Raw genomic sequence first — 14,576 nt, forward strand, 5'->3', positions numbered from 1 at the left:
GGTGGCAGCATGCGGTTTACGTCTTCTGCCGTGGCTTCTTCGGCTTCTTCTGCTGATGGGTGGCGGGACAGGTGGTCTGGAAGCTCGTTTTCTTTCCCCGGACAGTGGACCACATCAAATGTAAATTCTTGGAGCCGTAATGCCCAACGAGTTAGCTTGCTCTTTTCGTCTTTTGTGCGATCCAGCCACAGGAGAGCGCGGCTGTCTGTCTTCAACGTAAAACGTCTATCTTCCAGATATGGCCGGTATCGTTTAATGGCCCACACTACTGCCAAGCCCTCCTGTTCGTTGATATGGTAGCGTCTCTGCGCGTGGTTAAGTTTGGCACTGGCGTAGCTGATAATTTTTTTCTCTCCGGGGTGGGGTTCTTGAAAGAGTACGGCCGCAATCCCGTTTTCGCTGGCGTCGGTTTGCAGCACGAATGGAGTGGCGAAGTCCGGACGGCTGAGTTGGAGTGGTTTGCTAAGTGCTGCTTTTAACTGGCTAAAGGCGACGTCGGCTGCCGCTGTCCATCGGAAAGGGGTGTTCTTTGTTAGTAAGTTATCCAACGGTGCTTGTAATTCGGCACACCGGGGCACGTACTCTCGTAGCCAGTTGGTCAATCCTAGAAAACTTCTTAGCTTCTTCCTCGAGGTGGGCCGGTCTGCGGTCCGGATTGCTTCGATGTGTTCCTGGCACGGGCGGTTCCCGTTCGCCGTGATGTTGTGGCCCAGGTATTGGATCGTTTGCACCCCGAAGCGACACTTTTCGAGGGACAAGCGGAGTTTGTGGCGTTGCAGTCGTTCCAGCACGAGGTGTAGATGTTTGAGGTGCTCGTCCCAGGAGTCTGAGTAGATTATTATGTCATCCAGGTATACCATGACGAATTTCCGTAAATACCCGGCGAGAACGTCCTGGGTCATTAGCTTCTGGAACGTAGCAGGTGCATTCTTGAGCCCGAACGGCATTACTTTGAATTGATAACTCGCTCCATCAGGGGTTGAAAACGCGGTGAGATGTCGGGATTCCGTCTCTAGCGGCACCTGCCAGTAGCCTGATTTGAGATCCAGGCTGGAAAAAACTTTGGCCGTCCCCAGGTCTCGGAGGGTCTCCTGTATGACTGGCAGGTTGGTGCTCTCGTCTTTTGTGATGGCGTTTAGACGACGGTAGTCGATGCAGAATCTCGGGCGGCCGTCTTTTTTCTGAATTATGACGATGGGCGAGCAATATTCGGACGTGCTGGGCTCGATCACCTGCGCTGCTAACATAGCTTCCACTTCATCCGCGATGACCTTCTTTTTGTTTGGCGAATGTCGATATGGCGGAAGTCGGAAGGGCGTTGTTTTGGTGACTCGGATGCGATGTGTGGTGGATGCTGTTGTTGTGGGCGTTGCAGGATCGGCCAGTGTGCTACCGAAAGTTTCCAGCAGTGTGGCCAGGCGTCGATCGAGTGGTGGTTGGAACCCGTGCTTGACTCCGGCGAAGTTTATGGAGTCGCTCGTTGTTGGGCCGCGGTTCGGAGCTTGGTCCCAGTGTGTTGTCTGCCTTGTATGGGTTCCCCAGTGGATGCACGCTCTCTCGTAATCCAGCACCGCTCGATGTTCTTGGAGCCACTTCTGTCCCAAGATCATGGGCACGACAAGGTTTGGTGTCACCAGGAAGTCGTCCGATTCTTGCTTGTCGTTGAGCGTGTACTCGACTCTGGATGTGCCGATGACTTCCAGCTGATGGCGGGGGTTCGCTAGGCCGGCTGTTTGGTGGTTGCTATGGTGGATTTTCCACGCGAGCTCCTTCTGGATGAAGTTATGGGATGATCCGGAGTCGAGGAGAGCTCTTACGCTTTTTCCGCGTACCTTGACTGCCAGCGTTGGTAGGTTGGGTCGGGTCGCAGTCTGGATTAGGTGGACGGCCGGGCATTGTTCCCGACCGCTGCCCCGTTTCCCTGGTCTCGGCGGCGGGTCAGTACTGGGCAGTCTCGGTGGAAGTGATATTCCGGGCAGTGGTGGCACTTTGGTGTGTTGGGAGGTCTGTCGGCGGGGGTTGGTGGCGATGGTCTGGGTTGGTTGTTTCGAGGTAGCGCTTTGTTGCAGTTTTCGATTTCCTCGGCGTGACGCACCAAGTCGAGGAGTGAAGTGGGTGTTGTGGTTAAAAAGGCTACTCTAATGCGTGGGTGCAGCAGGTCTCTTAGTAGCTCGAGGTGCTCGCCGATCGGGATCTTCAGCCGTTTTGCTAGTTGTGCCTTCCTCTGGAGGAATTGCTGCGGCGACTCTGCTCCTTGTTCTCGGCCGAAGAATTCTGATTGCATCTTCCCGCGAATCTTGCTGCTGTCGTATTTTTCGCGGGTGTAGTTCTTTAGGTCGTTGTATGTCGGTGAAAATGCCTTGTAACTGTTCCACCATTTCGCAGCCTCCCCTTTTAGTTGTGCTGCTGCTGTTTTTAACTTTTCCGTCGGGTCGGTGGTTTGGATTGTCTGCTCGAGCGTGCTGAAGAAGACTGTTGGGTCCTCCAGGTGGTCGCCGCTGAAGGTCGGTAGGTCCGGTGATGCGGTTTTCTGCGCGTTCTGGAGGGCGTCGGTCAGCGCCTTTAGCATGTCGAGGGTGTGTTGAGAGTGTTGGGCGCCACTGGACGGGGTTGCCGGGTCCAGACCGGGGTTGATTGCCGGGGTCATCTCCGTTGTTTGAGTGTCGATACCTTCGTCGGCGCCGGAGTTGGACGTCGGGGTGTTCCTGCTCCTCGTATTCATGGTGTTGCGCGTCGGCTGTCGCGGGAGCGTGGGCGTAGATCCTCAGAGCGCGATGCTGCTGGTTGACTCACACGTATGGGCGCCAATTGTTACCGGGCGGGGTAACGTAAGTGGCAAACGGAGGTTGAAAACGTATATTACACAATATTTACAAATAATACAGAGGATATATGTACATATATAAGATCGCTTCTGGCACGTGGGATGGCGCCGGACTTGACTACGGTCAAGCCGGGAAGTGATGGCGTGCGGAGACGGTACTTGAGCCCAAGCGACCAGCCTCAGTCGCTTGTGTAGGGTAAGGTAGGCTTGCCCAGGCACAAGTGAAGTTCCCCTGTCGGTGCGCTGCTTATAAACGATTTCCGGTAGAGGCGTCTGGCGACGCGGCCAATAGGGCGCTAGTGGATGGTGGGGTGGAAGTTGCAACCCCTCTCCTAGTCGTCGTAACATCTCGATTTTTCTATACGCGGTCCGTGAATAGTCCACCTAGAGAGTACCAAAAGAAGTCTAAGAAAAGCCAGTCTGCCTGTGATTTGCCTAACAGAAACTCGAATAGCAGCCTGCAGTGGGCGGTCCTAATTCAATCGAAGAGACCAAGTTATTATCCAAGTCCTGGTACACTTATAAATAAACTAAAGGTATTTATAAACAATATTGCGTTGTCGTTTATTGTGCGTCGTTATTAGCCTCGTGGTAGCTTTATTGCATTGTCGTTTATTTATAAAACATTAATCTAAAGCGGTGTCATTGTAAAGGCGATTTAATTACCTACTAGTGTTGCATTCAAAACAGCGCTTATCAGCGCTGTTAGTGTTCATTTTAACGACCCGTACCTGGAAGTGTTACTACACGCATTTACAGCAGTTTTGTTTTGATTTTCGATTAAATTGTATGATAATTTATGAAACAAGAATTAAGTTTCTTTCTGTACTCAGCGGTTTTAGAGTAAAGATTTTGATTTTAATTCACGTAATAAAGACAGATTTTCCTTTCTATGCAATGAACTTTTGTGAATGAATGAGTTAACCCTACTTTTACAGGAATGTACCGTCTCAGCCCCCATTTCTTTTAACGTATGTTATTTACAGCAAAAAGGCGATTTTCTAAGAGAGAAATAGTACATTATATATCAAGGTAGAGAAGTCCACTATTATTGCCTGAGCACCAAGATTACATCTCGAGGCGCTTGCGCCGAGGGATGTAAGGTGCGAAGGCAATAATAGACTTCTCTACCGTGGTATATATACTATTTTTTTTACTACTAGCACTTGAAATCCTCTAAATTAACATATTATATTGATAAGAGAGTTAACGGTTGGACAGAATTGTTTGTTTCTTAATTTAACATGTCAATCAAGTACGTGGAAGTACAAGTCAAACAGGCCGTATTTTCTGTCATTGAGATTTTTCAAAGAGTAATTTCGTTCGAATTTTTTCAAAATGTGATAATTTTAGGTATGTAATTTCTCTGGAAATTGCGAATCGTGGCAATTATTCGTTTTAGAGAACTTGTCTAAACGTTCATTGAGCGAAATTTCGGGTTGTGTTTTCTAAAAGTGACAGCGTGACAGTTCTCATTATTGACTACTAGTTAATAATAAAAAATTATTAACCACTTTGAACAAATGCCGAGAAAACCTACTTTACAAGTGGAAAAAAGGTTAATAATCATGTCATCAGACGCTAGTAGTGAAAAAAAGAACTTAATAGGTTTTAATAAAGACACTTGATTTTTATTCAGTCCCCTCTCCTTGAGGCCAGACGAGGATTATCGACTGAAGCTAGCCGGTGCACAACAACCATTATTTTTTTTATAAGAAGAACCACCCCCAACTAAGTTAATTTACGAAAGAGACGGTAAGGAGAGTTGAAAAGTAACCAGCCGGTTACACAGTCCATGCACTATATGGTCTAAGATTAAAATCCATTGGTTATAGAATTGTAAACACATGTTGGTAAACTTAGTTGGATCCGTCGTTCATGTTTGCGATGGCCGGTTGCGGAAACAGCGCTGGCAGACATATTGCAGTGCAGTGCTCAAATGCCAGTTGTTGTGCCTGGCAAATAAACCAAATCATCCACGTGATTTATTTCCCCAGTGATTTACGAGCATGCGGTAGTGCGCGGTGACTGGTTTCCTTGAAAAGGAATGTTCTGGTGCCCTAAGGTTGGCAAATAAGGCCGGCTAGGGGTATCCTGGCATTCTAATGGCTCAACCCCGTATTAGGGAGCCAGTTGAATCTCTCAGTAACCACAGAGGATGATGCAGTGGCGTAGCTAGGGGGGTGCGGTACCCTGAAATGAAGGGGCCCTATAATTCATCCGTGTAACCGCGCGGCCGGGATAACAAAAATTATGCAACATTTTTGAAAATCTGTGGTTGATCGATAGTTTGCAGAAATACTGTAACGGAAACGCTCCAGACGTGACGTCGCCTTTGGCGCTCTGGAATTTTCTAAGCGCGATAGCGGGATTTGTATAGGAATATTCGAGAATTATCTGGTAATGACGCGAGTGTTCTCGACTTACATTGCTTGCGTGTATAAATGGTTGCGGACCGAACATCGCAGTCAGTTTTACTACCGAACGAGATCGAGTACGGACGAAACATTGAGCGCGAAAATCTGATATAAATTGCGAAGTGTGTAATATAAATAGTGGATATAAATTGTACAGTTTTTATAGTGTTTTAGTTTTGTTTAATAAATATTGATATAAATCGAACCCGAATTTATAAATCACGTTACCATACGAATAAAATAAAGGTAAGTAAATTTGTAAGTTCTGACCATTTTTAAGCTAATCAAAAATGAGCTAAAACAAACCGGCCTTCGTAATTCATTCTGTTATGTTCTATGCTATTCATTACTTTTATGCAGTTGACAAAACCGCTGCACTGAGTGCAATGTGACTCGACGACAAAACTGTAATATTACGCACGCTTCGTTGCGACTCGTTTTTGGAGTTCGGTTACGGACGCCCGCCAGCAACTTGAGTTTGTCAAACCTTGCAATTTTATCTATTGAGCGTGAAGTTACTGATTCGATTGATTTCAATTATGTTATTGCTGATTTTGCTAATACGAAAGCACGTAAAGTAAGTTTATAGAACTTAAATGTATTTTTTTACACAAAACGCTGAAATAAATTTCCTAAACCAAATATAGCTTATTTTTGTTTAAATATTTCCTATTAGGTTATCACACATATTTCGTATTTCTTTGGGGGCCCAGAAATTTGGATCCGCACTGGGCCCAGAGAACCCTAGCTACGCCACTGGGATGATGTCAAATGTCTTTGCATCAGGTCGACTGAGCTAAGCACAAACCTAAGAGATCAGTGCATCACTATTTCGCAGTTTTATTCAACCTACCAGAATTGACGTTACGGATAGTACAGGTTAGTATGATGGGCAATGAAATCAGACCGAATCAATAAAAACTAGTGAATGAAAGCAAAAGCTAATTAATTCATATAGCTGGTCTGGTATATTACGAAAACACAGGTACATTACAAGAATAATCTCAACAATCTGGTCTGAATTGAAATACACAGGAATAAGTTTCTGGTTTGGAATAATCTCTAAAATGAGCTTCTGGTTTGGCGTACACTCGGGAATATTCTGTGGTCTGAAATATCTACAGGATTATGCACCGGCTCTGGAGTACACACAGGAAGAAGTTTCTGATAGGAATAAGAATAAGGAAATGTTCTCTGGAAACTGTGGTGAAATACAGACTCGCGACAGAGACAGAGCGCGAGGAGAAGCTCAAACGAGCGATATAAGAAGGCATCTCTTTGAACTTTGAAAAAATATAAATTTTATACACGAACCCGATGATCAAACAGTATACAGGGTGGTGCCTAGCGCGACGCAGCATAGGGACTTTAATGATAATTTCTTTATAGTCAATTGCTAGTTCTCCTAATTATTTTAGAGCAAGAAATTAAATACGTTTTTTGTAGAGAAGAAAATACTGCATCTGTTCATACTTATAATTTTCCGTTTTTCAAAACCGTAGAAATCGACAAAATAAAAAGGTTCATTTTACAATAAATCAGATAGGATCAGGATAGGATGCCTTGGAATTAGCTAAAAAAATAGCGATCACGTTTCATTGGCCCGTATATGAATAAAAGTAAGCAAATGCTTATACTTGCAAAATTCAAAGTAAATACTCGTAAGTGCTCCTTCGCACTGGGCGACTTAGCAGCGCATCTAAGCAGAAAGACAGAACGCAGTGCAGCGCTGCTAAACCATATGCTAAACAGACCAGTATGAAGGGGCAGTAACGAGTATTTACTTTGAATTTTGCAAGTATAAGCATTTGCTTACTTTTATGCATACGGGCCATTATTATTTGCCTTTGACCTGCCTTTGACCTATATTAAATTTATTCTTGTTTATAAATTAGTTAATCATAATATTGTTTATCATGTATTTAACTGAAGAGAAAGTGGAAATGTCAAAGTAACGTCTTTATTAAGCGGCAGAGCAACGCGATGCAAGCTTTATAGGGGAGTCGATGGTGTCAGTCTGTCCGTGAAAACGATAACTATCAAACGCTTAGACCGATTTGGTTTAAACTTTGCACAGTAGACTTATATGTCACATGTAACAATTCTATTGAAAATGGGTCAAATCCAATGACCCCGTAGAGTCACGCCTCTCTGCCTCTAGCAAACGCTTGAACCTATTCGGTTCAAACTTTGCACAGTTAACATATATACCAAATGTAACAAGCCAATTCAAAATGGATCAAATCTAATGATTCCGTGGGGTCACACCGAGGTGCCTTGCCGCTTTTTTAAACGCTCTTTATTTTAGTGTGAAGTACCCAAATCGGCCGATTCCAAGCAGTATCTACCACTGCAGTAGACAGAATCGTATGCAAGTTTGAAAGAACAGGCACAGTGTTAAATATCTGCAAATGCAATAACGTTCAAAATTTCCGTCAAAACCATCAGAAAAACGACAATACATTCAACGTTTTGTCTGCAGTAGCGGAAAATTCGAATATAAGTTTCAGAACAATATGTAACAGTATGTAGGTACTCTGGTTCCGGAAAATGATAAACAAATAGTATCTGATGCAGATGCTGCATTACATTCTCTAAAAAAACGTTACCCAATAGACGCTTTTTCTTGAGTTGGCGTCGATTAGTTGAAACCATGGTACAATAAAACAAGGTATGCCTATAACTAAACGCAAATCCTCGCAGATGCCGTTTTTATCCCAATGACGTCACAAGAATCACCGCCAAGTTTGAAACTGGCGTACGCTTCATACTTGAATTAGAAGTGCCATTGCAATTATTCAATTAGTGTGTAATAAATAACCATGGATAAACGACTTTGGTGGCAATTCTCGAAAGTGTCATGTGTAATAGATGTGCTCTAAAGTGTTTTTTAATATTGGTTACAAAATTACATTGGCTACACGCATTTTCTAGTCATGTGTGCATATAAAGTGCATAATTATACTATAGGCACATTTTATGTCTCGTTTTGTATCTCTGTAAGTTCTCTGGTTCAATAACAAGGGGGTTTTGAAACTGGATTTATAATTGCTTGTAAAATCACACAGTGCACATTGTACAAACCTGGAATTCCTGTGTGTATTAACATATACTTTTTTAAAAAATTAGTTGCATAGTCACACTGGACACACTTTTGGAACTCTTTGTGTATTAAGAGATGCTTTTTGAAACTCGATTTATAATTGTAATATACTTATTTCAGAAATTTAATCAGCCTTTTAAGTTTTTTTTATTGCCGCTAGAGGTCTCGTCCTTATTTGAAAACGCCAATATAATTTTTACTTTTTTTACTTACATATTTTATTGTAACTTTAAAAATTTGCATTGATAACATGCAATAATTGATACTTTGTAAGTTTAGTGTGAGAAACTTGACGCAGTTGACATGGATTGCACAAATCTTCACATTCGTAAAGGGGATCAACTTTTATTGACTGGTAGGACTACACAAACCGCATTACTTTATTGAACGGTGGAGCCCAGTTGTCCACTGATGTGTTCCACACTGACTCCCTGTACTGCGCAAACGCAAGCGCGCTAAAATTTGAATTTGTGTACAGCTGTCAAGTGTAAGGGGTAAATAATATACACATAACCTGCAAACGTTATAATGGGATTTTCCGCGTTTTTTCAAAAACCTTGAAAATGAACTCCAAGCACATTAAAAAAATTAGTGGTACTCATTTTTTTGTCAAGAGAAATCGTTGTGATTAGCAAACACGATTTTAAAATGAACGGCGTTTGAAAAGTTTCGAATGACCGCCACGTTGCTGTGACGTCACTACGCGCGTTGGCGCTCAGCCGTAGCATTGGTTACAATCGATTCAGAGAAAGAAAACGTCGTTTTGACGGAAAAAAGCGTCGAATAATTATTGCATTTGTGCCTGGGTGTGATAGCAGAAGTCATCGCGAACCTAATAAATTGTATATAAACGTCCCAACAGGAAATATACGAAAAAAGTTCGACGTGATACCGCGAGTTTGACATCCCATTTGTATTGTTGTGAAGACGATTCTAATTAATTAAAGTACATAATGTCGATTTACTTTCAGTCAGTTATCGACGAAAATCCATCGATATATTTGTAATTGTAATTCAGAATATGATTTACTTCGAACTCTGTTCTGGGCATATCTGTGCCCTTACAGCGCACACATTTTTCTCTATTTTCACTTCCACATATCCAACACCCTAATTTTCTCGTTGAAATCCGTAAGGTGCATACTGTATTAGGTACCTACACTATACCTTGCACTATACATACATAACTTGATGTTATACTTCCTATGAACCATAACAGATTTGCTTCTGGGCTTTGACTCCACTCAAACGAGTGGCATGGAAAAACTCACTTTTCTAGAAAAAGGCGGCGACCATTAACACTTCAACCTTTGGCAGACTATCTAACTGCCCCTTTACGAACCAGTCAGAACTCAGTTTATGGCAGATTGCCATAATAAGTCGAATCGAACTCCTATCAGTGTCATGCACTAATATCAGAGACTTGACTAATATAACTCCCGATCGGCAACCCGCGTAGTGACGTATGCGACGCTCGGCCAATATCGGCATGTCGTCGGTTGCATGACAAAATTTGAAAGTTTTACGATATTCTCGTATGTTGTTTATTGACATGCTGCAATTAGGAAAAAAAGTTTTGTATATGAGATGTTTAATTACAGGTTATAAACTTTACAGTAAGACACAAAAAAGTTACAATATTTTTTTTCAGGAAGACCCTATTGAAGATAATTTAGCTTACCTGCTTACCTATTATATGTAGTAGGTATATGAAAATGCCATGTTATCAAGATGAATGTTGTTGTTATCTACATTTGGAGTGCATGGTCATAGAATATGCAAAAGGCGATATTAGGAAACTGCTTCGGTAAGTACTGTAATAGTTAATTAGAAAGAGTTAATGACATTTACTTATCTACAGCAATAACGTTACAGACCAACATTGACCTATGGTAAAGAGAGAGTCCGGTGCTGAACGAATCACAAAAAACCAGACTACAAGGATCATGACTGATAGCTAAAGTAGAGGTTTGCTTTCAAGTGGGCGCTATAATGTATTCAACTGGAATTCACAGTAGTGACCGAAGGCTTTAATTCGAGAAGAAGAACATATTCTTTCCGAAAATACAGCGACATTTGGTTTGTAATATGGAAGTCAGCAGGAACTGGTATTTATAACAAAACAAACGGTGGCACGTTAAAGCAAATTCAAATTTTAGCGCGCTTGCGTTTGCGCAGTACAGAGAGTCAGTGTGGAACACATCTGCAAGTCAGTTATCCCAATGAGTCAATGACGTCACGCATAGGCATACCTTGTGTTATTGTACCATGGTTGAAACAATCGTTCGACGTCAAACAACGATAACTTAGATGCGATGCGCTTGTAGTTTGTTAAAAGATTCCAAAGCATCACTGATTTATAAAATAGTTATTTATGTATTAAGGGCATAATAGTATTGTTTATATTCTCGAGGGCGACGAGTTGAAAAGCTCGAGGGCCTATGTGGCCCGAGAGCTTTTTAGTCGCCCGAGAGTATAAACATCAGTTTATGCCCGTGGTACATACACAATTTTATGTTTTACAAATAGTTTTCTTCGTCAAAATTCGTTTACAAAATAATTCATTATGTTTGATCGAGTATGCGTGGTTCGAATTTGTTAATGTGATTGAAACCATCCAAACGTCAAACGTAATTTTAAATAATTCAATTCATTGTGAATGAGGAGGAAGTTCCAGAAATTATAAGAAATAAGGCCAATCTTGTGATTTAGTAGGTATTGACAATTAATAATTGACGTTTCTAATTTTCAATGACCTGCAAATATTTGTTTGTTTTGTCATTAAGTATAAATGAGTTACTATGGTGATAGTTAATGCCCTAGGGCATAAAGTACCACTTTATGCCCGCGTATCACAGATATAAAATGTGCTATGATTGGTTAGTAAGACATAAATGTAATTTTCGATTTTATTTTTCATTTGCCTATGCTATTGCTATTATATGCCAATTATATCTGTCATATGAGATAAACCTCTCGCCAGGAAAGATTGCCGGTCCAGAACACTTGATCCCGATTAGTCCAGTCAAATTACGGTTTGGGCTGGATGTTGTCACTTCACTCAACGACACCAAGCGCATCCTATGTAAAAAAATTAGCTGAATCCGAAAATCATAGCCCCCTGGCCGGAAACGCCCGGAACATATTGTTATAAACAAAAAACGAAGAAAAAATGAGAAAATGTCGTGTTTCTTCACATTTGACTTCGAATATCTCGAGTTAACTATTGCTCGGGGAGGCATGGTATAATCTCGGAGGGAAAAAAATGAATGGACATGAACTTGTATAGAATAAAATTTTCTATTTGGTCCGGAACGCTAATTTTCAACTGTTATTGTTATTTATGGAAACATGTAAAAACAGTAATCTCGAATAATAAGTAAAATTCATCCGATCTTTTTGAAAATCCGTATTTAGTAACTTCTTTTGATAACAAAACAATATGACAAACCAGATCACCGTAGGTTTCATACTCATTGATTAATTAAATAAACAAGTAGAAAAAGGGATGCTTTGTCTTTCAAACTGGGGGACTACAAGAGCGTTCCCAATTTTTTATACATAGTGGAACCGTAAAACAATCTTTTCCAATAATTGTCCCGATAACAACAAAGTGTCAATTTTAGAGATTGCTGTTTTTACATTTTTCCCTAAAAAACAATAACGGTTGAAAAAGAGCCTTCCAGACCAACTGGATCTTATAGAAAATTTTATTCTAAACAAGTTCATTTCTACTCATTTTTTCCCTCAGAGCAATAGTTAACGAGATATTGGCAGTCAAATGTGAAAAAACACGACATTTCCCCATTTTTTCTTCGTTTTTTGTTTATAACAATATGTTCCGGGCGTTTCCGGCCGGGGGGACTATGGTTTTCCGATTCAGCGGATTTTTTTACATAGAATACGCTTGGTTTCATTCAATGAAATGACAACATCCAGTTTATACTACTTTTAGAGCTAATTTGACTGGACTAGATCTACAATCTATGTTTTTCTAAACATGTGAGCGACTTGCGGGATAGTGTCCTGTCAATGTTGAACAAAAAGACTTTTCGTTCAACATTGGCACGATTCTATTCCGGAAGTCGCTCGCATCTTAAGAAAAACATAGATTGTAAACCGACATAAGGTGTGCTGTGACCGGCAATATTTCCTGGCGAGAGTAATATATAAAGCAGTCTATGACGCCCGAGGGAGGGCATAATGGATTGTCATTTCATTAATCATTACATTTGTATATTGGAAACGCATTATTTGGAACGATGAAAAATAAAATTTTGTATGCATCTCAGGAGTCAGGCATTACTCTATATTTAATCCTCGGGTGACTTACCATCCCTCGAGAAGAAATTATCATTGAAATCCCTGTGCTGCGTCGCGCTAGGCACCACCCTGTATACGTTCACAGTTGTTGGATGTGGTCTGTAAAAAGAGATTGCAATGTGCCACCGTCTACCCTAGACAACCAACATTCCCCTGTAAATCAGTTTAGGTAGATGTCATGGGATCCTTATAACCTATTGCGTGCGAAACGCGCGTTGGATTACAATGGTGGAAATGATAAACAAACGGTTTTTTATGAATATAATAATAAAGGCTTACCTACTGAGGGATGACCATCCTAAAACTACCAAAGTACAATATCGTTAAACCAATCAAAACACTGCTTATTGCCCTTTATACAGTTTATTCTGACACATGGCGAAAACACCGCCTGTCCGAAACGCCTCACGTTGCACTTGCTCCCCCCCCCCCTCTCTCTCCCTTTACCACTCCCCCTCTCTCTCTCTTTCGCTCGCGAGTGCTTTTTCCTCTCACGAGCGGTTTTTTCCACTTCCGAGCGGTTTTTTCCACTCCCGAGCGTTTTTTTCGCTCGTGAGCGCTTTTAACCGCCCTTAAGCTCTGAAGGATTAATTTTTTCGCTCCCGAGCGTTTTTTCCCGCTCCCGAGCGCTTTTCCCGGCGACAACCCATCCCGGTGACCATTACTATCCCGGCGATTTATACCCGGCGACGACCTATCCCGGCGACGGCCTATCCCGGCGACTATTGATTTTCCGGCATCGGTTATACCGGCATTGCATACCTTCCACACGATCCCAGTTCATCCCCATCTTTCTTTTGTTTTTTCTATACACAAATTTAATATCTTTCAATTGCAAAAATTGAACACTGCTCATTGTCATTTCCTTTCATTTTTCCTGTATGAATAATACATATGCCAACCGCAAGGTATGTGAAAGTACCTACGTACTGTTAACGCTCCATTTTGTAGGTATACGCAGTGTGTCCGTTCGATAGGAAGAAGGGTACATCAGCAAAGTTTTGTAGAATTCTGTACTGATTTGAAATCATTTCAAATTTAAGCAATCTCATTTTTTTTGTTTTCAAGATATTTGAGAACAGCAAATTGCCGGTACGACCGAAGCCAAGACGTGCACTGTTGCCGGGATTGCTCATCGTCGGGGTTGTCCGTCGCCGGGTTTAAATCTCCGGGATGACCGAAGCCGGGAAGTAAATGCTCGCCGGGATGGATTGTCGCCGGAAAGTCGGTTTCGGGATGGTCATCGCCGGGATGACCGTGACCGCACCACAGAGCCCACTCGAGACAAAACACTGGATTAGAGACGGAACGGTAATACAATACGCCTACGTTGTCCTGTCTACTTTATTTCGGCATTGTAACATACTTCTTGAACACTAAATTATTAATTTCCGTTCCAAGTAAATGTTATTCCGGGCGATTCATTAGAAGTGATGATCGCTTGAAATTCGCGCGTAAGGTGTTAGTATTTTTTGCATTATTAGATTGACGGTTTGAATTTTGTTAGGTAGTAATTTTTTTCTGTCATGACTGTCATTTAAGAAACCAGTGGCCGTTAATTGTTGTGTGCCATTTGCGGTTTATTACTTTTTCCATTTTGAACAATTTTTATAGTTTATGCACTAACATATGTAAGAAATGTGACTGTGTCTAGTGTTAGTTTATAAATTGTGGTAAAACAGAACCAGTATTTGTAGATTATAAATAAGTAACGATTTACTGAAAGCATATGATGATACACCACTGCAATTAAATAAATGATCATCAGTTAGTACCAACTTCATATTTTTTGTGATTTAGGGAAATTCAAATTGTCCTCACTTCTAATCAATCACCCGGTACTAATATTTGATATTTTTAACATGTTGGTGCTATGTCTTGTTTCATTTATGTGTACCTTCTGTGCTCT

At 41.5% G+C, this 14,576-nt stretch overlaps 1 long non-coding RNA gene across 2 annotated transcripts; it reads left to right on the forward strand.

The window, feature by feature from the left end:
* Nucleotides 1-10,025: 10,025 nt before the first annotated feature.
* On the forward strand, nucleotides 10,026-10,592 carry LOC116165091. 2 transcript variants are annotated; one of them, XR_004144072.1, is made up of 4 exons: nucleotides 10,026-10,151; nucleotides 10,206-10,312; nucleotides 10,360-10,452; nucleotides 10,504-10,592. It is a non-coding gene; the product is annotated as an uncharacterized LOC116165091 (long non-coding RNA). The 2 variants fall into 2 exon arrangements; XR_004144073.1 differs by having other exon boundaries at nucleotides 10,220-10,312.
* Nucleotides 10,593-14,576: the final 3,984 nt, after the last annotated feature.

The sequence above is a fragment of the Photinus pyralis genome, unplaced genomic scaffold (assembly GCF_008802855.1).
Source record: "Photinus pyralis isolate 1611_PpyrPB1 unplaced genomic scaffold, Ppyr1.3 Ppyr1.4_LG2, whole genome shotgun sequence".
In the NCBI taxonomy this organism is placed as follows: Eukaryota; Metazoa; Arthropoda; class Insecta; order Coleoptera; family Lampyridae; genus Photinus; species Photinus pyralis.